Here is a 22,716-nt window from a genome sequence, read left to right as displayed (position 1 = left end):
ATATATATATATATATATATATATATATGTATGTATAGTACAGTTGTGTACACTTACCATAAATGTAGATGTTCGAGTGTATTCACTGTTGCAGTCATCACACTTGGGTTATCCTGCCAGGGGTAGCCCTCAGTCTGCCCGAATACCAGAGGCTTAGTATTTCTGCATCGGTTGCTGTTGCTCCAGGACTGATGTCAGATAGTCAGTGGAATAAAACCAGGCAGCCGATCCCATTATATCAGTTTTTTCTTGACCCAACTGTCAGGAGCCCCCAAACAGGGAGCCAGGTTATGATGGAAGAACACCACCAGTAGAAAGTAAATACCAAAAATTCCCTGTAAGGAGAGAGGAAGAGAGAGAGAGACAAGAGGGATGGAGGGTGGGAAACCAGGACTGCAACAGTGAATACACTCGAACATCTACATTTATGCTAAGTGTACACAACTGTACTATGTTCTTCATGTTTCACTGTTGCAGTCATCACACTTGGGTTGATTCCCAAAGCTGAAGAAAAGGGTGGAGGCAGTCAAGAAGACTGGGGGCTGGCTAGGATGCCCTGCAAGATTGCAGAGGCAAAGCCTGCCCTGGATTTGGAGAAGATAGGCAGGTAGTAATGCTTGGTGAAGGTATGAACAGAAGTCCATGTTGCAGCCTCCAGGATGTCCCTGGTGGGGACCCTCTCTGAGAAAAGCTGTAGAGGTGGAGGCTGCCCTGGTGGAATGCATCTTGACCCCCTTTGGGGGCAGTTTCTCATGCAGTTTGTAGCAGAAATGGATGCAGTGTGCTATCCATTGGGGATTGTTTGTTTGGATACGGCCTTGCCTTTTGCCCCTGCTGTGAAGCTGACTAGCAACTGGTCAGTTTTTCTAAAAGATTTAGTCCTATCCAGATAGAATCTGAGCTGTCTGTGCACATCTAGAGAGTGCAGAATCTTTTCCCCCTTGTTTTCTGGGTTAGGGAAAAAGGTGGGCAAATGAATGGATTGGTTGAGAGCCACACTGGACACCACTTTAGGCACAAAGGATGTGTTAGTCCTGAGGGAGACCTTGTCAGCATGGAAAATGATGAATGGCTCTACAGCCATGAGTGCTTGTAGCTCTGAACTCTTCTAGCTGAAGGTATGGCCAGAAGCAAGGTGGTTTTCCAAGAGTGGAATTTTAACTCTGCTAAAGCTGCAGGCTCAAAGGGGGGTAGGGTGAGCTTTTCCAACACCAAGGTAAGGTCCCAAGCTGGGGTAGGGGCTCTTCTGGATGGCCTTAAGTTGTTAGCCCCTCTTAGGAACTGTTTGATGAGAGGGTGTGAGAAGAAAGGTGGCTCTGTGCTGTGATGAGCAGAAATGGCAGAGGCATGAATTTTAATAGAAGAGAAGGATAGACCCCTGTGTAGTGGTCTGCTAGGTAATCCAGGATGAAAGGTAGGGAGGGATGTGCTGTTTCGGCTCCCTTAGCCTGGATCCAGGTGCAAAACCTTTTCCACTTGTCAGCATAGTATTTTCGAGTGCTGAGGCATCTGGCCTCACTTATCCTCCAAGACTTGTTTGCTTAGGCTGGTAGCTTGGGGAGAGGTCAGGAAATAAGCCAGGTTGCCTGGTTCAGGGTCTGCAATTGTGAATGCATGAATTCTGCATTCTTCTGGGTCAGGAGAGTTGGGATCTGAGGTAGGTGCCATGGTGCCAGGGATGACAGGCTGTGCAGCAGTGAGTACCAGTGCTGACATTTCCAGTCTGGGACAATCAAGATTGTCCTTGGTTTGTCCTCCCTTACTTTGAGTAGTACCATTGAAATGAATGGTAGAGAAGGAAATGCATAGAGAGGTTTACCCACTGGAAGGACAGAGCATCCACTCTCCAGGCCATGCTGTGAGGTTGCCTGGTGCAGAATTTGCTGAGCTGATGATTGGAGTGGGAGGCAAAGAGGTCCACCTTCAGGGTGCCCCATTTCTGGGTTACAAGGTTGAAAGTTCTGTGGGTCTAGCTACCACTCGTGTGGGTCTAGAAAGTTTCTGCTTAAGTTGTCTGCAGAGAGTTTAGGGAGCCTGGCAGGTATATTTGCATGGCTGAGGCCATCTCCCAAAGAGTCATGGCGAGCCTGCTGAGAGGATAAGAGCGAGTCCTTCCCTGCATGCTGATATACCACACCAAGGTGGTGGTGTCTGTTTTGATCACTAGAGGCCCCAGGGAGAGTAGGGGTGTGAAAGCTGTCAGGGTGTGCTGAACAGCTAAAATCTCTTTTTGGTTGATGTGCAGATGTACTTGATTTGGGCTCCAATGGCCCTGAATGCACCTGCCATCCAGGTGTGCACCCCAGGCATAGTCTGATGCGTCTGTGGTGAGGGTCTGGGTGGCATGGGATTGTGAGAACGGAAGTCCCTTGTTGTGGTTGCATGCTGCTGCCCACCAAAGAAAATCTTTCCTTAGACAGGGTATCATACGTATGATAATTTCCAGGTCTTGAGAGTGTTGACACCAAAGGCTTTTTAGGTACCACTGTAGTTTCCTCAAATGCAGTTTGGCATATGGAATGAGTAGAATGCAGGAGGCCCTGAACCGCAAAGCTTGCAGAATTTTCCTTGCGGATAACTGGGTTCTGGTGGCTAGTTGAAAGAAGTAGCCTGTCCAGTAGGCTTGTTTTACTGGAGCAAGGAATGCCATCTGGGATGCTGTGTCCAGGCTTGCTCGTAGGAATACAATTTTTTGTGTGGGGACTAGTTTTAATTTGTTTTCGTTGATAGTATACCCCAGGGAAGTCAGTAGGTCCTTTACAAAGGTCAGGTGCTGTAACAGCTTTTCCTGACTGCCTGCCTGAAATCAGGCAATCGTCTAAGTAGGGGTAAATCTGAATATTTCACTGTCTACAAAAGGCAATGCCTGGAGCCAGGCATTTTGTGAAATCTCTGGGAGCAGTGGATAAGCCAAAGGGAAGCGCAAAGAACTGAAAGTGCATAGATCCTACCCTGAAACGTAGACATTTCCTGCAAGATTCCCCGATTGGGATGTGTAGGTAGGCCTCTTTTAGGTCTAGGGTGGCTAACTATGCATCCTTGGAAAGGATAGGAAGAAGCTGCTGGAGGGTGAGCAGTTTGAATTTTGGTATCACCAGAAAGGTGTTTAGAATGGATAGATCGAGGATTGGGCGCCAGGTGCCCTCTTTTCTGGGTACCAGGAAAAGTCTGGTGTAGAAACCTTGGCCTATCTGGTCTGCAGAAACATGTTGTATTGTCCTCATGGAGAGCAGGGAAAGGACTTGCCTTTTGGCTGCGGCCCACTGGTTTTGAGGAAGATCTGGGAACCCTTTTGGGGTTGGCAGAGTGTGGAAATAAAATCTGTATCCCTGGGACACTATGTTGAGGACCCATCGATCGTTGGTAATAGAGGCCCAGTTGTTTGCATGGAAGGAGTGTTTTTCTCTTAGGGGCAAAAGCAGGTGGGCAGCAGTAAGGGGTGGAGGAGTAAAGTCATTGTGAGTTCTTACCATAAGGGGGTGGCTTAGCACTCCCTGTTTTTGAAGAGGAGGAACTCCATTGCTTAGATCTCAGCATTCCCTGGGACTGCTGTCTGGGGGAAGTCTGCTTCCCCTGGGTCTGGACTGAGCTGGTCTGGAGGGGGATGGAAAGGACCAATGCTTGGAGGGACAATGCCAACTGAACCTTAGAGGCTGGACCTGTAAAAAGTCTTTAACTGTCTGCATAGCTTTAACTTTTTCTTCCATCTTTTTTAAGACCTCTTTTTGCCTTGGTGCCAAACAAACTGTCTTTGTTCAATGGTTGAGTCCAATAATTTTGATTTGACATGGTCTAGCAAGGTCTGTTCCTTAAGCCAAGTGTCAAAGGAAAAAACTTCAAAGACCAATACACGTAAGGTTAAGGCACTCTTTAATTCTTGCGGCAAGGAGACAAAAACATGTTAATACAGAGTTTGTCTAACTAAAATCAGGAAGTGAAGCCATTCTTATACTATTTTTACAAGACATTGCCTACCAAGCTGACGTAGTAAATCACAAGTCTACAATATTGTTTCATAGCAGCTGTTTGTCCATGATTTTCTGCTGACATTACCAGATTTTATGAGAAACTTTTGAAAAACAACGTGGCCTTGGAGACCACCGGTTAGTTACAAACTTCTACTATGCGATGTTACCATTCAAGGTACTCTTGCTAATTCGAGCACAAAGCAAACACAGATTATAGTTCATATTCTTCAAGCAGTCTTTGTTCTACTTTATCTATTACTTCTGCAGCTGTGCATGTTCTCATAACACGAACAGAGCTAATTGTCTAAGTTCAATAACATTATAGAAACAGTATTGTTCTATTCATTATTTTCCTGACCTAGCAGAAAATCACCTGCTTCTCAGTAAATTTCCAAAAGCATAAACATGGATTTTTTGCTGTGATAGCAAATGCTAGGTCAGAAAGCATCTTGCAGTTTCATACAGATTTATACAGCACAAAATAGAATAAATGTGTTAACCCTTTTGGCTTCTAAAAAGCACTAAACACATACATTAATACATATTTTTCTAACACCAAGCATGCCTTCTAAGGACAGAACCAGTGACTGCTGCCCTGCAAGATGTTTCTAGGGCATCAAAGCCACATTACAAAGTGTGCTTAGTAACTTGGCTTGCAGAATGCATAAGCTCTTGTAATTCTTTATTTTCTGCACAAGCAGGAAAGGAAGATATTTTTTGTTTGAGAAGTTCCATGGTATGTTACTGATATTTCAGCATGTGGAAATGACAATTTAGTGCTTTAATAGCAAGAGTTGCAGAGGTGTATACTTTTTTACCCCATCTGTCTAAAGCTTGGGAATCTCTGCCTGAGGGGGTGGGATTCTTAGCTCAGGTTGCTTTAATTCCTTTAGGTCCTTGGGAGATGACCTCTGGGTCAGCAGTAGGATTTTTGAAAAGGAATTTGTGAGAGTCAGGGACTCTGTAGTACCCATCAGGTTTCCTGGGAGCAGGAGGAAGGGTGTCAGGAGTCAAACTAGATTCCATAAAAATATCATCTACAACATCCAGAACAGGAGGAATAGCTAAAGGTCTGTGCTGTGGTAAATCTAAGAATTCCCTGAGTCGCTTTTTTGACTGAGGGTGGTCCTGACATTTCCCATTTCACCAAATGAAAAATTTTCGGAAGGAGAGGCAGAAGGAATGGATTCCTCTGCATCAGAATCCTCATAAGCAGAGAGGGGTTGCATGCCTTCATATTCAGAAACCTCAGAGTCATTGGACTCCTGTTCAGATAAAACTACTGGGGACAAGTCTCTTTTTCTTTTGGAAGGGGTAGCCTGCCTTCCCCTAATAAGCATAATAAGGTATTCTGCCATTTTAAGCATTTGAGACTGAGACATGGAAGCAGGGGCCTGATCTTGGTTCGTCGTTTTTTTAGGTGAAGTTTGTACCCTAGGCCTTAGAAACCCAGTAGTTTTAGAAAGAACTGAAGATGTGAAAGAAGTCACCGGTTTGTGTCGGGTATCGGTACTGCGAAGAACTTCCTCGGAAGCCGGTGCCTGCTCAGTGGCTCCGGACCCATCCAAGAGTCTTGCGCATACTGGACTTGGAATGGGTCTCGGTAGTGGCCTGAGAAACCTCAGAAGCGGGCATCAGCGGCTGCGAAAGCCCCTCCCTGAGGGCCAGAGAAATGACGACTAGCTTAACAGAAGCGTCGTCGGCAGTTTTGGACCTGTGCGGTCTGTCTCTGTCTTTATCCTTAAGTTTTTTTCGGAAGATCGGTAGTCTGATGGCTTATCGAAGCCATATCAGAATATGAGGACTGACAGCGAAAATACTTAGCTACAATAAAGGCCTGACAATGTATAGTTCTGGTGTTGAACAAAGCACAAAAGCGACAGTGAGGGACGTCGTGGTCTGGGCCTAAACAGGTGACGCAGTAAGAATGGAAGTCTCGGTGTGGTATTTGCTTTCCACAGGCGAGACAATTGTTAACTTTTTCTGACATCGGTTAGAGCAAGAAAAAAGGATCCCCAATGGCTGCCTGATTTTATACCACTAACGACCTGATGTCAGTCCTGGAGCGACAGCAACCGACGCAGAAATATTAAGCCTCTGGTATTCGGGCCGACTGAGGGCTACCCCTGGCAAGATAACCCAAGTGTGATGACTGCAACAGTGAAACACGAAGAACATATTTTATATATATATATATATATATATATATATATATATATATATATATATATATATATATATATATACATATATATATATATATATATATACATACATACATATACACATATACATATATATATATATACATACATACGTACATATACACACATACATATATATATATATATATATATATATATATATATATATATATATATATATATGTGTATATATATATATATATATATATACATACATACATACACACACACACAAATTATATATACATATATATATATATATATATATATATATATATATATATATATATATATGCACACACACATAAATATATGTGTGTATATACATACTACATATATGTATACACACACTCTGAACATATTTGAGGCAATATCCCACTCTGTCAAACTGTGCCCTTCTGAAGTCCTCAACAACCAAGTTAATGAACCACCTCTTTTTAGCAATAAATTGCACACACATGGCTGCTCCTTGCTAAATTCAAAAGCCCCTCTTTCTCATAATCTTTAAAAGAACTCTTTCTTAAAAAGACGTATAAGGTTTGTCTGATGTAGAGCATCTCTATGGGCCTTCATGTGGCTTTGAAGCGTCACTTTGCATATGCAAATTCTAACTTATCTGCATACGTACATACCTCAGATACACAAGTACAGTATATATGACCTGCCTGGCATGACTACTTAATTTTGTAGGCTGATTAAAATGCAGAATTCAGAGAATTAAGACATTCTACTACACACCCAAATTTACTGGAAAAGTCTGTATTCCTAACACATGTCAAAGTCTACTCAACTATAGTGAACAAAAGCTGAATGTCTATGTGTTAAACATGCAGTTATTTTACCCAAGCAGTTCCATAAAACTCAGCGTATACAGTGGGAAGCGCAATGGAGTACCTGTACTGACCACCAGTTTAAATTAGAAAGAAGCTAGATTTGAAAACATCAGCAAGGTCCCTTTACACAGCTTTCTAAAATGGCATAAAATTAAAAGGGAAAAAAGGCTTTTTATGAAGCTGCTCAGGGAAAACCCATACATGAAACGGGAATAGGATGGGACACTCCTCTATTGGCTTAGGTGCCCAAGACAGTCACCTAACAGTGGGTTAGGGTTATAAAGAGAAGAAGACCCAAGTGGCTGCATGCATAATGGCTCAGCAACTGTCTATCTCCAAGGGGTGAAGGAAAACCAATCAATGTGTGTGTGTGTGTGTGTGTGGGGGGGGGGGGGTGTTAAACAAGCAGCAGGAAAAAAATATGACAACCAGCTAACAATTAGCCATGTTACATACAACACTTTAAACTTCCAAATTCAAAGGAAGGATGACTAAGTTTAGAAATTAAAAATATTCCTACCTTTGGTGCTACTGATCAAGGAAAAATGGACCATGATTCAATCTAATTTAAGGTTACTGCCACTAATGAAAATGTGTTTGTCAGCATGAAGCATTAAAATACTCTGGCAGATTTTAGTCTGGGACATTTAGTTAGTAGTTGGTGACAACTGATTTGCTAGCTCAAGACTTGAGCTACTCCCCTGACACTACACTTGTGATGCTGCCAGTCTTAGAAAAGTTAAGCTTGGAGATTTTTACTAATGATTCTTAAAGGAAGTCCAACAACTTAGTTCTGGACAAGAAAACTGACATACATACATAAGTACTCTGGAAAAAAATCAAAAACATCTTCAGTCATTAGCTCGCAATATCACGCAAAGCATATTTAATATTAATACCCTTTTCTGAGGCGTCTTCATCCGTCCTGCAGCTGGATCATAATTCAACATGTCAGTGGGATCAATCCACTCATCTTCATCTTGCGCTGCCACCATAAGCAGTCCGAAAACAAGTATCAAGTAGACTTGCATTGCAAATAATCTGTTAAAAGGCATGGGGTGCTGGAAAAGATGACAGTAATACATTTTACAAACGAAAAAGACAAATATCATCTCTAAATGTGTTTTGTGACAGTGTATTACTTAAAAATTCTACATTTTCACTTTTTAAAGGAAAAAAATCCAGTGGAAACAGTTTTACATCGATACCAAGATAACCTGAATTGATATGCAGCCTGGTAACAGGAATTTGCAGCTGCACTGATTCTTGGTAGTAGTGTTTTACTGGATCTACTAAAAGGCAAGATTTTTGTCTTATGCAAATAAAATGAATCACTTTATCCACTGTCTGCACATGTTTCTAGCAACAGTAATACAAGCCACAAATGGTGAAAAAAGGAAATATTATGGGACAGCCATCTTCTGATGCCACAGGCAGCACAGAAATCAATTAAGCCAATTGAAAAGAAACTATAGTAAACCACGGTGATGGAAATGTGAACTATTCGGCAGTAGAAAATACAATTATACAATTATATTATTAGCTTAGTCATGCTTTTATATTGTGGATATCTGACTGATCAGTCCATTTTCAGAGAAGTAGAGAAAAAGATTTCCATAATAAAAAGGTTCAGTACAAAATTCTAAACTTAATTTCTGAAGCTTAATTGCATAACTAAGTAGTACCAAATATACCTCTCAACCCGGAAACATTAACAATCTGGACAAAGGCCCATGAAAAATAAGTACAAATCTGTATGCTGATTAACATATCATTTGCATAGATTATTGTGTAACCCCCACCTACTCCAATGGACTTGTGGGATACTAACTTTTAAAAGCAAACTGAAGAATGGACAAAATAGTGATGATACAGCAAATAAGAACCTCACCTCTGTAGATGTTTATGTATGACCAAGCATCTGTCTTAGCCTCAATTTGTATGTCTTGTTTAGATCATATTGATATGGTGATATGCTACAGGTGATGCATCATACAGATGACAGAACAGGTAGAGGCTATGCTTATGCTTATAATGCACTGCAGTGCAGTCTTGTTTATACTTGGTGTCATTTTGCCTCTATATAACAGCTACATAGGTAAAAGAAAAGCATGGAAAATGCCTAATGTAACACTAAATCGGTGTTTCATTTTGATGTCTTTTAAATGAGGGGTCCATCCCATTAAGAAGGGAAATATGGACATAGCTTAAAGTATGTTGGTTTGATAAGCAAAACTACCAGAGTTGACAAAGCAGTGTGTGCAAGGATGAGAACAAGTGAAGTGAAAAAATGTATACAACTACAATCCATAACCTCAACAGACCAAATGAGTAACTCAGCAATGTTCACCACAGATAAATTTATAACAATAACAACAATAAATGTATTTATCGCTTGAACCAAGGCTCAACAAGATAAATTTATGCCGAGCAAGGAACTTTCATTTTTCATTAATCAAGCCCAAGGGCATCAATAATGCACACAGTCTGTACTTAAAAGGATTATGGATCAGTGCAGCAGCAGCAAAATGTGTCTTTCGCAGGTTACTGGCTGTCAGCTACAACATCCAAAGTTCAATCCAGTTGTGAGCTGAATTCCTGTCCACCATTTAGTGAACTCATGCACACAGCAGATATTCTTCTACAGAACTTGTGCTACTCCTAAAACATCAACCACTGTCTACTACATGCTGGTTGCAGGAAAGGAACTCCAGGACTGAAAACAATCGAAAGAATAAAAAACGCCTTATCTAGTTTGCCAGCGATAAATGGACACAAACACAAACGGGTCAAAGACGCATTATTCCTTTATTATATATACATTTATTATATACTACCCACAACAAACTATATATAACAGCAATTCACAGGAATACTTATATCCACATGGATTCTGCACACCTCTTTAATAGCCTTAGCTGTCTGCATGAACTCTAGGACTGCATTTTTTGCAGCACATCTTTTCTCAAACTAAAAGACACTGTGCTGCTGTCTGGTGTGTATTTAAAAAATGCAGATTATGTACACCTTTTACTGTACTACTTTGTGAGGTCAACTGTCAACATTCTTGAAGATATAGAGTCTGCTCCACATCAGTCATATTGCTAGCAAACTAAACACACACCTGCAATCGCAATATAGAAGACCACCACATGCACAACTCCCTTCCCACTTCACAACCCTTCCCTACAAATACATAAGTGTAAGTAAGGTTGTGTGCTATAACCAAATGAAAGCTCAGCACAAACTGCTAGACTGTGCAAATGAAAAAAAAACACATGGGATGGGAGGGATTTGTACATCAATCCATTCTGAACCCCTTTTCCCATTTTGCACATGGGGTTGGGGTGTCACTTCTGGAGCGACAACCATCTCAAGTCAAGGTTTTCACCACCGGGTGGCTAGCCCTGTCTTGGTAGTTCATTCGTACCACTCACTCGTACACACACACATACCTACAGAAGATTTAGGGTGTCCAATCCACCTACTCCATGTCTTTGGAATGTGGGAGGAAACCCACCAGTCTGCAGATTATTACAAGATTAGCCAACAACCAGAGTTCAGAATCAAACTTTGTATTTCTGAGGTAGACTTGAACTATTATGCCAACCCCTTCCTCTAAAATTAATTCATCATGAACTTGTCACATCTTATAGAAAGCTGTGATTAAACTGTAGTTTGAACATAGTTTCATAGGTAAGCATTAAGTTGTTAGATGACTTTGTGGATCATTTTAAGCTTCAACAACTTCCCCAAAGGTGAGAATCAAGCCCTATACCTTGTGTTTCTGAGGTAACACATTAAACATTATGCCAGCTACCTGTTACTTTAAAAGGAACATTATTACAGGGAAGTGCTATATAAAGTCTACTAAAATATAACTACCACTACAATGTAAATATTACCAGAGAGATGGGCAACACTTTGAATACGCTGACAATGCTTTCGTTCTGTTTTCAGATTTTCATAGAATAAAACAAGCATAAACTTTCCGTTGACACAAATACACCTTATCATAAACTCGTCCAGAGTTTAAATGCAAAAGCGTATATAAAGATGTTCAAATTATTCTACACCCAGTTTGTTTGATGATAAAGAAGTTATGTCTTACCATAACGTTCCATCGGAGTTGTAGATCTTTATTCATTCTTTACAGATAGGACCTCGGTTCCGTCCTCGGAACCAAAACGGACATTTTCCAGCTCGTGCAAGCCAAAACTCGCAGCTAAGAACCTACCTACAATGCCCCTCTCCTAGATACTTCCGATCGAGTTTGCCCGCCCTAGGTAAAGATGTAATAATAGAAAAAGTAGGAGGCTCTGTCTAAGCAGATACCCTAACCAGGAGTACCTGACATCCACCAGGAGTCCAGGCAGGGGGAAGGAGGGCGGGAAGTAAAGAATGAATAAAGATCTACAACTCAGATGGAACGTTATGGTAAGACAAACTTTTTTATCTGAAGTTGTAAATCTTTATTCATACTTTACAGATAGGACAGCGTCCCCAGCTACTTGAGTCCTGGGTGGCCCTAAGGAAGGATATTCCTGAGCACCATAGAACCAAAAGATGCTCGTCACCTGGAGGCCAAATCCAATTTGTAATGAGATATGAAGGTATGAGGTCTTGCCAGGTGGCTGCTGCGCATACATCATCCATAGAGGCTCTGGAATGAAAAGCTACAGAGGTAGCCATAGATCTGGTAGAATGAGCTTTTATTCTGGAAAGTAAGGGTAGCTTATTCTGTTGGTAGATAAAGGTAATGGTGTTTCTAAGCCAAGAGGATAAGGTCACTTTGGAAACACCAATCTGGGTCCTGCAAAGGCCACAAACAATTGGTCTGTTTTCTTGAAAGATTTAGTCCTGTGCAAACAACGAAGCTGTCGGTGCACATCAAGGGTGTGCAAAAGGTACTCCCCTCTATTAGAATGCCTTGGGAAGAAAACCGGCAAGTCAACAGATTGATTAATGGAAAAAACAGAAATTACCTTGGGCAAAAAGGAAGGGTCAGTACTAAGGGACACCCTGTCAAGTAAGGACTCTTGACACTCGAGGCCTGCAGCTCAGATACTCTTTTCGCCAAGGTGAGTGCTACTAGAAGTATGGTTTTCCAAGACAAAAGTTTTAAGTCACATGACTCAAAAAGCTCAAAGGGAGAGCCTGTAAGAGATTGAAGCACCATAGTCAAGTCCAGGGATCTAAGGGAGGCTTGACTGGAGATTTAACATGTAATACTCCCTTCAAAAAAGTCTTGCATAGGCGGTGTGACATAATCAAAGAATTTTCCAGACCATTATGAAAATTAGCGATAGCTGCTAAATTTACAGTGATCATTGAAGCTGAGGCTCCTGCATGCAGGAGAGTAGTCAGGTATTGCAGAATCTTTTGAATAGGCATAGACAAAGGGTCTAAGTTCTGATCTTTGCCCAAATAGAGAACCTAGTCCATTGTACTAGAACAAGCCTTTCTAGTGGAAGGTTTGTGTGAGGTCAGAAGAATTTCACGAACAGGAGATGGGATGTCAGGTAGTCTGGCAATCATTGGAAGTGGAGGAACCAGGCTGTGAGAGCTTGAGACTGTGCAGGTTTGGGTGGATCAATCCCTGAGGATGGGATAACAGGTCCTGGGAATGATCCAGGGATCCCACGGGCTGTGAATCAGATGAGGCCATAGAAAAGGGAACCAGACTTGACGTGGCCAGTAGGAAGCAATGAGGATCACTTTGCTTTTCAACCTCTGAGCTTTCTGGAGAAATTTTGGGATGAGGGGAAAACGGGGGAAAGGCATACAGAAGACCTGGGGGGCCAATCGTTTGTTACAGTGTCCCTCAGTGATTTCCCCCAAGGGAGAATCAAGGCAAAATAGCTCCTGCATTTGTAATTCAGGGGGGAAGCAAAAAGGATTGCCCCAATGCTGGAAGATCCAAGCTGTTATTACAGGATTAAGGGACCATTCGTGAGGCATCAGGATGTTCCTGCTTAGATTGTCCGCAATAAAGTTGGAGTTCCTGGGAATGTGCATTACTATAAGAAAGGGATTGGAAGCTATCGCCCAGCGCCAAATCCTCATGGCTTCCCGACACAGGGGGTAAGATCTGGTTCCGCCTTGTTTGTTGATATACTAGACAACTGACATGTTGTCTGACTGAATTGCAATGGTCCCTGAAGGCAGGGATGCATGGAATGCTTGCAACAAGAGAACTGCCCTCAGTTCCAGGACATTTATGTGCAAGTTGGCCTCGAGGGGGGGGGGGGTCCAGGTGCCTTGGACAGTCTTTCCCTGGGAATGTCCCCCCCACCCCAAAAGAGAAGCATCCATGGTCACGGTCACCATAACCGTGGGTTGGGGAAGACAGAACGGTCAACACCAAAGATTCTTTTGTGGCTCCATCCACCATAGCATTTCCTCCTTGCAACAGCTCGTAAGGCGTATCATGTGGTTGAGTGGGTGGGTTAACAATGACCATTGTGCGGAGAAGAGCCACTACAAGATTCTCATGCGCAGTCTCACCAGTGTTACTAAAGTAATGACAGCTGCCATGGAGCCCAAGAGTTACAGTACAAGATGCGCTGGTACAAATGTGTGAGGCAGAAGGACTTGAATTTGGTGTCTTATTTTCAAAAGCCGAAGCTTGGCAGGATGTTGTGTTGAAGACCGCTCCAATAAACTCCAGTGTCTTTGTTGGAGACATCTGAGATTTGTCTTTGATGATTGTAATCCCTAAGCGGAGAGCAAGATCTTGAGTGTAAGAAAGGCTGCGAACTAGGAGATTCCTAGTCGGAGCAATAAGGAGCCACATGAGCTACCGCAACTGCCATACATTTGGGGAACTCGGGGGGTGGGGGGGTGGCTTCTGAGAGAATGAATTGCAGTGCCCCGAACTGGTAGTGATTGGCGCTCAGCCGGAAATATGGTACTACGCATGCTGTAGGTCTACAGAACACATTCTATCGTCTCTCCCTAGGAAGGGAAGAATGGACTGTACTGTGACCATCCGGAATTTTTGAGGTTTGATCAATCCTGAATCTCAGCCTATTCATCAAATTTGTCTCCAGTCCCCTGTCTTTTTTGACACTAAAAAGAACCTCAAGTAAAACCTGGATCCTGTCTGTCCTGGTGGGACTGGTTAGATGACCCTTTTACTTAGCAGTTTTTCTTTTTCTAAGGCTGCTAATCTCCTCTGATTGGGTGGTACATCAGGGATTCATTTAACGGGTCTGGGAGTTAGGTCGAAGGGTATTTGGTAGCCTCTGGATATTATTCTCTGCACCCAAACATCGGTAGTAATAAGATGCCATGCTAGTAGATGCAGAGAGAAATGACCCCTGACTGCTTCCAGAGAAAAGCAATCGAGCAACTGCTTAGGAGCACTGGTAGGGTCTGCCGGAGAAAGAATCTCTGGCTCCCTGGTTACACGGACACCCTCAACCCCGAAAAGGACGTCTTTCATATGAGTGGCCCCCTCTGCTCCAAGGGGACTGCTCACCACGAGTGTCACAAAAGGATCCTTGGGATTTCTTGAACCATATCTTTGCCCCCTTCTGGTTCCTGAAGTAGGATCTTTGGGGGGGGGGGGTTGGAAAAACATATGCCCACAGCAGACAAGGTCTTTCCGTCTTTCTCACTACGTGCAAGTGTCTCATGTACCTTGGGATCAAAAAGTGCAGATTCGTCGACAGGCACATTAACGAAGGAAGATTTAAAAGGGTCTGCAAAATCACACAACCGCATCCAAGCATTACGTCTCATGACAACACCAGATGCAGCCGCTCGGGTTGCCCCCTCGGCGGTGTGAGATATCAAACGCATCAAGGAGTTTGAGATGGATTCAAGGGTAGCTAGCTGTGAGGCGACAGTGTCACGCACCTCATCAGGCAGTACCCCCACCAAGGAGGAATTCATTTCAGAAATTAAGTCTCTTTGGAGGCGAGTAAAGTGCACCAGATAATTCAAAGACCAAATGGCGAAGGCCGCTGAAGCATACGTCCGTTTCCCCAGTCTGTACATGATCCGGGATTCCCTATTTGGAGGATGAACAGTGGAACTATCTTCTGCCAATTCCTTCTTGGTGGCCGCCGCCACGACCATAGAGTCAACTGTCAGCTGCTTGGAACAGTGGGGCTGGTCTTCAGGTGTAGATAAAATTTTGTCCGGCCTCCAAGGAAAGTACAGTTGTGTACACTTACCGTAAATGTAGATGTTAGAGTGTATTCACTGTTGCAGTCATTACATTTGGGTAATCTGCTGGCAGGTTGCCCTCAGTCGGCCTGATTAACAAAGTCTTGGGTCCTGCATTGGTTGCTGTCCCTTCTTCCATGACGTCAGGTCATCAGGGGTATAAAACATGCAGCAGACGCCATTACATCAGTTTTTCTTGCCCCAGATGTCAGGTGCCCCCCAAATGGGGAGCCAGTATATACAAGTAATTAAAAACACAAAAATATACCTCCAAACAAAAGCAAATTCACCAAAAAGGCTTTTACGCATAGCAAAGGAAAGTAGAGGTATAGTAAGAGAAAAACAGTGGGCTGGCGGGAGGGTAATCAGGACTGCAACAGTGAATACACTCGAACATCTACATTTATGGTAAGTGTACACAACTGTATTATGTTCTTCGTGTTTCACTGTTGCAGTCATTACATTTGGGTAGATTCCCAAAGCTATGGTTGGGAGGATGGATTTATACAGCATTAGGACCAGCTATAAGGCCCTGCAAAACAGCAGTGGCAAAGCCAGCTCTGGATTTAAGAGAAAATTGGTAGGTGATAATGTTTGGTGAAAGTATGAGCCGAACTCCAGGTAGCAGCTTTGAGAATATCCCTGGTAGGAACACCTCTGAGAAAGGCTGTAGGAGTAGATGCAGCCCTGGTGGAATGAGATCTGATCCCCTGGGGGTTAGGTTTTCCATGGTGTTTATAACAGAAATGAATGCAATGGTTTATCCATTTAGAAATGGTTTGTTTTGAAATAGCTTTCCCCTCTGCAGCAAATGCTACCAGCAGTTATTCAGATTTTCTTTGAGATTTAGTCCTGTCCAAGTAGAATCTACGTTGTCTGTGTACATCCAATAAACGCAGAATCTGCTCCCCTTGTTCTGTGGATTGGGAAAGAAAGTTGGCAAATGAATGGACGGATTAAGAGCCACACTGGATACCACTATGGGCATGAAGGTTGGATTTGTCCTGAATTACACCCTGTCCGCATGAAAGATTATGAAAGGCTCCACTGCCATCAGGGCCTGTAATTCAGAATTCCTTCTAGCTGAAGTGATCGCTAAAAGGAAGGCTGTTTTCTAAGAAAGAAATTTTAAGTCTGCAGTAGCAGCTGGCTCGAAAGGAGGTAGAGTGAGTTTCTCCAATATAAAATTAAGGTCCCAGGCAGGGGTTGGAGCTCTCCTGGGAGGTCTCAAGTGTTTTGCCCCTTAGAGATACTGCTTTAGCAGAGGGTGAGAGAAGGGGGGTGGTTCTGTGTTGTAATGAGCTGAAATGGCTGAGGCATGGATTTTTATGGAAGAAAAAGACAGGCCCTTGTGAAGCATCTCAGTTAAGTATTGCAAAATCTGAGGTAAATTGGGTGCTGCTGTGCTCATCCCTTGAGATTGATTCCAGGCACAAAATCTTTTCCATTTGTCAGCATAAGATTTTCTAGTACTAGGTCTTCTCGCCTTCAAAATGACATCCTTCACAGGTTTGCTGAGGGATGCTAAGGGGGAATTTAAATGATAAGCCAAGCTGCAAGATTCAATGTTTGGAGCTGTGGGTGCAAAATTTGGTTCTCCTGCTGAGACAGTAAGGAAGGTGTCTGAGGCAGGTGCCATGGAGAAATTTGAGACACACTGCGCAGGAGCGGATACCAGTGTTAGCGAGGCCAGTCTGGAGCAATCAAAATCATGTTTGGTTTGTCCCGTTTGACTTTTAGAAGAACTTTGGAGAGCAGGAGCAGAGGGGGGAAAAGCATAGACTGATAGGTTTTTCCAGCTGAAGGATAGAGCATCCACTTTCCAGGCTTTTTTGTGAGGTGTTCTTGCGCAAAATTTGTCCAACTGGTAGTTCTGGGGTGAGGCAAAAAGATCTATGTCTGGGCTCCCCCATTTGCGTGTCAACATGTTGAAAATCCGTGGTTCCAGTTTCCATTCGTGTGGGTCCATGAGATTTCTGCTTCGTTCATCTGCCAGAATATTCAGCTTTCCTGGCAGGGATTGAGCTTGTAGTTGTACCTGGTAGCTCAAGGCCATGTTCCACAATGCCATGGCTAGTCTGCCGAGGGGGTAGGAATGTGTATCCCCCCCCCTGCTTGTTTATGTACCACATCACCGTGGTATTGTCCGTCTTTACCATTAGTTGTCCTGGTTGAAGGTAGTCCTTGAAGGCTGTCAGAGCATTCTGTACAGCTGGCATTTCATTTTGATTGATATGAAGGTGCATTTGATTTGGGCTCCATTTGCCCTGAATGCACCTTCCTGCCAGATGAGCCCCCCCCCCCATGCATAGTCTGATGCGTCTGTAGTTAGGGTTTGGATGGCAGGGGGTGGTGTGAATGGCAGCCCTTGTTTTGGTGGCAGGTCTCTGCCCACCATAGGAACTCTAGGCGCAGGCAAGGTATGATAGGAATCATTGCTTCCAGGCCGTGGCAATGTTGACTCCATAAACTTTTTAAAGTACAACTGAAGTTTTCTCATATACAGTCTTGCATATGGAATTAGAAGAACGCAGGAGGCCATGAACCCCAAGGCTTGCAGTATTTGTCTTGCAGATAGCAGGGTTTTTGTGGCCACCTGTTTGAAGTAGGTCACCAAATGAATTTGCTTTTCTGGCGTAAGGAAAGCCATCTGGGCAGTTGTATTCAAGCTTGCACCCAGGAATGTAATTTTTTGAGAGAGTACCAGTTGTGATTTCTTTTCGTTTATGGTGTACCCTAGACAAGTTAGATCCTTTTTTTTACAAACGCCAGATGTTTTAGAAGAGTGGCCTGGTTTTCTGCCTGAATTAGACAATCGTCCAGGTATGGATATATTTGAATATTTCTTTGCCTGCAAAACGCAATTACTGGAGCCAGGCACTTTGTGAATACCTGGGCACAGTAGACAAGCCAAAGGGCAGTGCAGAGAACTGATAATGCAAGTAGCCTACTTTGAAACGTACGTATCGTCTGCAAGATTCCCTGATTGGGATATGCACACAAGCCTCTTTTAAATCTAGGGTTGCCAACCAGGCATCCTTGCCTAGCATAGGAAGTAACTGTTGAAGAGTCAGCATCTTGAATTTTGGAATGTCCATAAAGGTGTTTAGAGTAGACAGGTCCAGAATTGGACGCCATGATTTGTCTTTTCTGGGTACCAGGAAAAGTCTGGAATAGAAACCTTGTCCCTTTTTCCTCTTCTGGTACTAGTTGAATAGCCCCCATGTTTAGGGGGGAAAGTACTTGTTTCTGAGCCTCTGCCCACTGATTTGGGGGCAGGTCTGGCCACCCGTTTTGAGTTGGCAACGTGTGGAAATGAAATATGTATCCCTGGAACACTATATTTAAAACCCATTTGTCTTGGGTTATTAAGTTGCCAGTTTTTTGCATGCAGAGCCAGGTTTCCCCCCAAAGGGGCAGCTAAAAGGTAAGTGCTTGGTAATTTTAAAGGAAAGTTATTGAAACTGTTTACTATAGGGTGGAGTCTTGTTATTTCCAGATTTGGAAGTGGAAGCACCCCATTGCTTAGTTCTGAAAGTCCCATGGGACTGAAACCTGGTGTTTTGGGAATGTCTGGGTTTGGCTTGAGTGGCTCTGGAAGGAGCTGAAAAGGACCAGTTCTTAGTAGGCCAGTGCCTACTAAATCTAGGAGGTTGCACTTGTAGGAAATCTTTCACAGTCTGCATAGATTTAGCTTTATCTTCCATCTTTTTTAGAACTTCTTCAGTCTTATTGTCAAACAGGCAGTCCTGCTGCAAAGGAGCATCCAACAGTTTTGCTTTAACATGATCAGGCAGAGATTGCTTCTTATGTCAAGCATGCCTTCTAAGCACAGACCCAGTAACAGCAGCCCTGCAAGAGGCCTCTAAAGAATCAAAACCACATTGCAAAGTATGTTTTCCAACTTGTTCAGCTGAATGCAATAAATCCTGTAAATCTTTATTTTCCACACAGTCAGAAATCAACATCATTTTCTGTTTAAGCAGTCCCACGATATGCTGTTGATATTTAAACATATGGAATTGACAGTTTAAAGCCCTGATTGCCAAGGTTGCCGAAGTATAAACCTTTTTACCCCATCTAGCAAGCGCCCTGGAGTCTCCATCAGAGGGGGTAGGATTTGTAGCAATAGAAGCCTTAATGCCCTTGGGCCCCTGAGAAATGGTTTCAGGGTCTGCAACAGGATTTTTGAAAAGGAATTTGTGGGAATCAGGAACCCTGTAGTACCTGTCTGGTTTGCTAGGGGCTGGAGGCAAGGAATCAGGGGCCATACTGGATTCTGAAAACACATCATCAACAATGTCTAATACAGGGGGTATTATCCAAAGGCCTATGCTGAGGTAGAAGAAGGAAATCCCTAAGCCTCTTTTTGGATTCAGAGAAATCCTGACTTTCCCAGTGGAAATACTCCCTTAGGGTATGCAAAGTTTCCCCAAAAGAAAAATCCTCAGGGGGAGAAGCAGAGGGGATGGATTTCTCTGCATCAGAGTCCTCATAAGTAGGCATGGACAAATCCAGGTCATTAGAAGAAACAGAGTCCTGTTCAGAAGATTCATAGTCAAGTTCAGCCCTGGGCCTCTTAGAAGTGGGGAGGGAGGAGAGGGGCGTTTGACTACCCCTGATTAGAGTAATTAAATTTTCAGCCATTTTGATCATTTGTTTTTTAGGCATAGGGGCCTGAACATGTGGCCTGGGCGTCGGTTTTTTAGACATAGATTGAGGTTTAGGCCTTAATATTGAAGGTGGGAGTCGGTTTAATATGCAAGTCTGTAGGCCTGAATACACCCTCAGAAGCAGGTGCCTGCACAGCGGCTACGGACCCATCCAAGGAAGAGACATCCGCGGGTTCCATAGGTGAAGCATCTCGTGGCATACCGGACTCCGAATGGGTCTCAGCAGAGGCCTGCAACTCAGAAGTAGCGGGTATCAGGGGCTGCGAAAGCACCTCACTGAGTAATGGTGAACTGGTGACTGGCTTAGGAGAAGCGTCGTCAGCAGTTTTGGACCTCAACGGCCTGTCTCTGTCTTTTTCTTTGCGTTTTTTCAGTATTCCGGTAGTCGGATGGCTAACCGACATCATTTCTGGATAATTAAACCGAGAACCGAAATATTTAGAAGCAAAAATGTACCGTCGAGGGATAGTGCGGTGACTAAATAAAGCACAAAACCAAAAGAAAGGTACGTCGTGGTTTGGGCCTAGACAAGGAATACAGTACAAATGAAAATCCTTACGAGGTATTTGCTTCCCACAAGTAATGCAATTATTAACTTTTTCTGACATCGGTAAGGAGCAAGAAAAAGTTTCCCCAATGAGATACTTAGCTTTTAGTTGAAGACCTCGATTCTGAAACTCGAAAACGAAAATTTCAGGAGTCGGCCGATCGGCACTTGCGAACTGCTTCTGCTTCGGGCACAGCGCAGCAAGAGAAACTGATGTAATGGCGTCGGCTGCATGTTTTATACCCCTGATGACCTGACATCATGGAAGAAGGGACAGCAACAGGCACAGGACCCAAGACTTTGTGAAGCAGGCCAACTGAGGGCAGCCTGCCAGCAGATTACCCAAATGTAATGACTGCAACAGTGAAACAGGAAGAACATCAGGTTCTACATTGTCCGGGGCCTTCCAGACACGCTGCACAATTAGTTTAACTAGATCATCTGCTGGTGGGGTCACCCAGGAAGTAGATGGCCGGATACGGAAGGCCTGCCGAAACACCGATTCCTCAAAAGAAGGGTTAGAGGACTTCCATTCCCCCCGCTGTTTGAGGATTTAGAGAATGCCTCTGAATGAAACGTCGTCTGGGAGAGAATGAAGTGACCCTTCCTCTTCATCACAATCAGTGTCTTCTGTGATAGATTCCTCCGGGGGGGGGGGGGTCAAGGTGCTTCCTCTTGCACCATTTCTTCCGGGGTGGCTCTCCAGTGGGATCTTCTGAAGAGGATTACAGAGAAGGGGTTGTCTTCACAGGGGGTCCTGATACTGGTGTCCTAGGGTCTGGTTGTGAGCCTTCACAGTGAAGGGCCTTATCCATCACCTCTGCAGAAGGAGCACCCGAGACTAATTCCAGTTGAGGTGTGACAAGAGAACTGGGAACTGTCGGAACCGTGGACATAGATGGTACCAATGAGAAAATACGTGCCGGATTAGGTACCAAGGTACGGAAAGTCCAAGCACCGCTCTGAGAAAGCATCGGCTCCATCATAGCTGATGCTGCAAGGGTGATGGGTGCCGACAGCAAAGGCACTGCTGTCGGAGCCGAAACAGTATGTACCAAAGTGGGAGCTGGGGAGGGATAAGCATGGGAAGATGAGATGAAAGATTCCAAGCCAAGGGGGAAAGGAGGTCTATCTGGAATGGGCAATCCCCTAGCTACCACAAAGCTGGTTCTCAACCCGCACTAGGTCTAGTTCAGAAACACTCCTAGTGGATCTAAAAGAGACTGCAGAAGAGGAATCAGATCTTTTTAGAAAGGGTCTAAACCTTTGCCCCAAGAAAGGATCGTAAGTAGGAGAATATCTAGTCCTTGGCATGAAATCCGGTTTTGGAGCTGAAGAAACTGTCGGCACCGTGGCCGGGGATGGTGCCAAGACATGTGCAGTCATCAAGGCCCATGGAGCCAAAGAAGCTGTCAGCACCGTGGACAGGGATGGTGCTAAGGTATGTACAGTCATCGGAGCCCATGGAGCTGAGGAGGCTGCCGGCACCGTGGACCGGGATGGAGCCGAGGCATGAACAGTCATCGGAGCCGATGTAGGAGCCAAAGAAGTTACCAAAGTCAGTGGTACTGTGTTCGGAACCGAGATAGGAGTGAATACCATGGTCGGCACCAAGGGAGAGGTCACAGATCCTGGTGCCAAAACGTTACATATACTGGTTGCCTTCATCTATGGCTTTAGCTAAACACTGCATAGAATGTTTGTATTATTATTAAGAATTTATTAATACTTATTGCAGAGAATTGTGGCACACACTTTACATTGGGATTGTTTAATCTGAACTATCTGTGATTTATTTTGTACTTGCCCTCTGCTGTCTAAGCTACCACTTTTTAATCTCCATATCTAACTGCCTAACCTTGATGTTAATTATAAAACTTTCCCTTTCTGTTTTCTTTTTGCTGTAGCACTACAACCCTACTTACCCAGATAAACTGGTGTACTGGCTCAGCCCTACTGGATTTTCAAGGCCACTCTTAAGTCATATTGCCTTCCCTCTCTGCCTGCCACCATTCAAGAGAAGTCCTACCTTTCTCACAGAAGTGAACTAAAAGGGTGAAAGAAAGTATGTAATATGCTGCTATAACTGATGTTACTCTGCTTGTGAATTTTGCTCTACCACTTTCCTGGTGTTAGTGTAGGATTACGGCCTGCACCCAGCAGCTTACCCCATACCCTCATAACTGGAAATCCCCTTTTCCTACCTCACCCGGCCTTTTTTCTTCCTTATATCTGGACTGCCTGCTCATCTATTTCATTGTTTTAGTGCTTCCTCTCCCCATTACTACAGAGATTGGCCACTAGGTGGCAGTATTC

Source organism: Protopterus annectens, chromosome 10.part0 (assembly GCF_019279795.1).
Source record: "Protopterus annectens isolate FY-2018-M chromosome 10.part0, PAN1.0, whole genome shotgun sequence".
Lineage (NCBI taxonomy): Eukaryota > Metazoa > Chordata > Ceratodontiformes > Protopteridae > Protopterus > Protopterus annectens.
The sequence above is the reverse complement of the archived record's forward strand: the minus strand, read 5'-3'. Positions refer to the sequence as shown.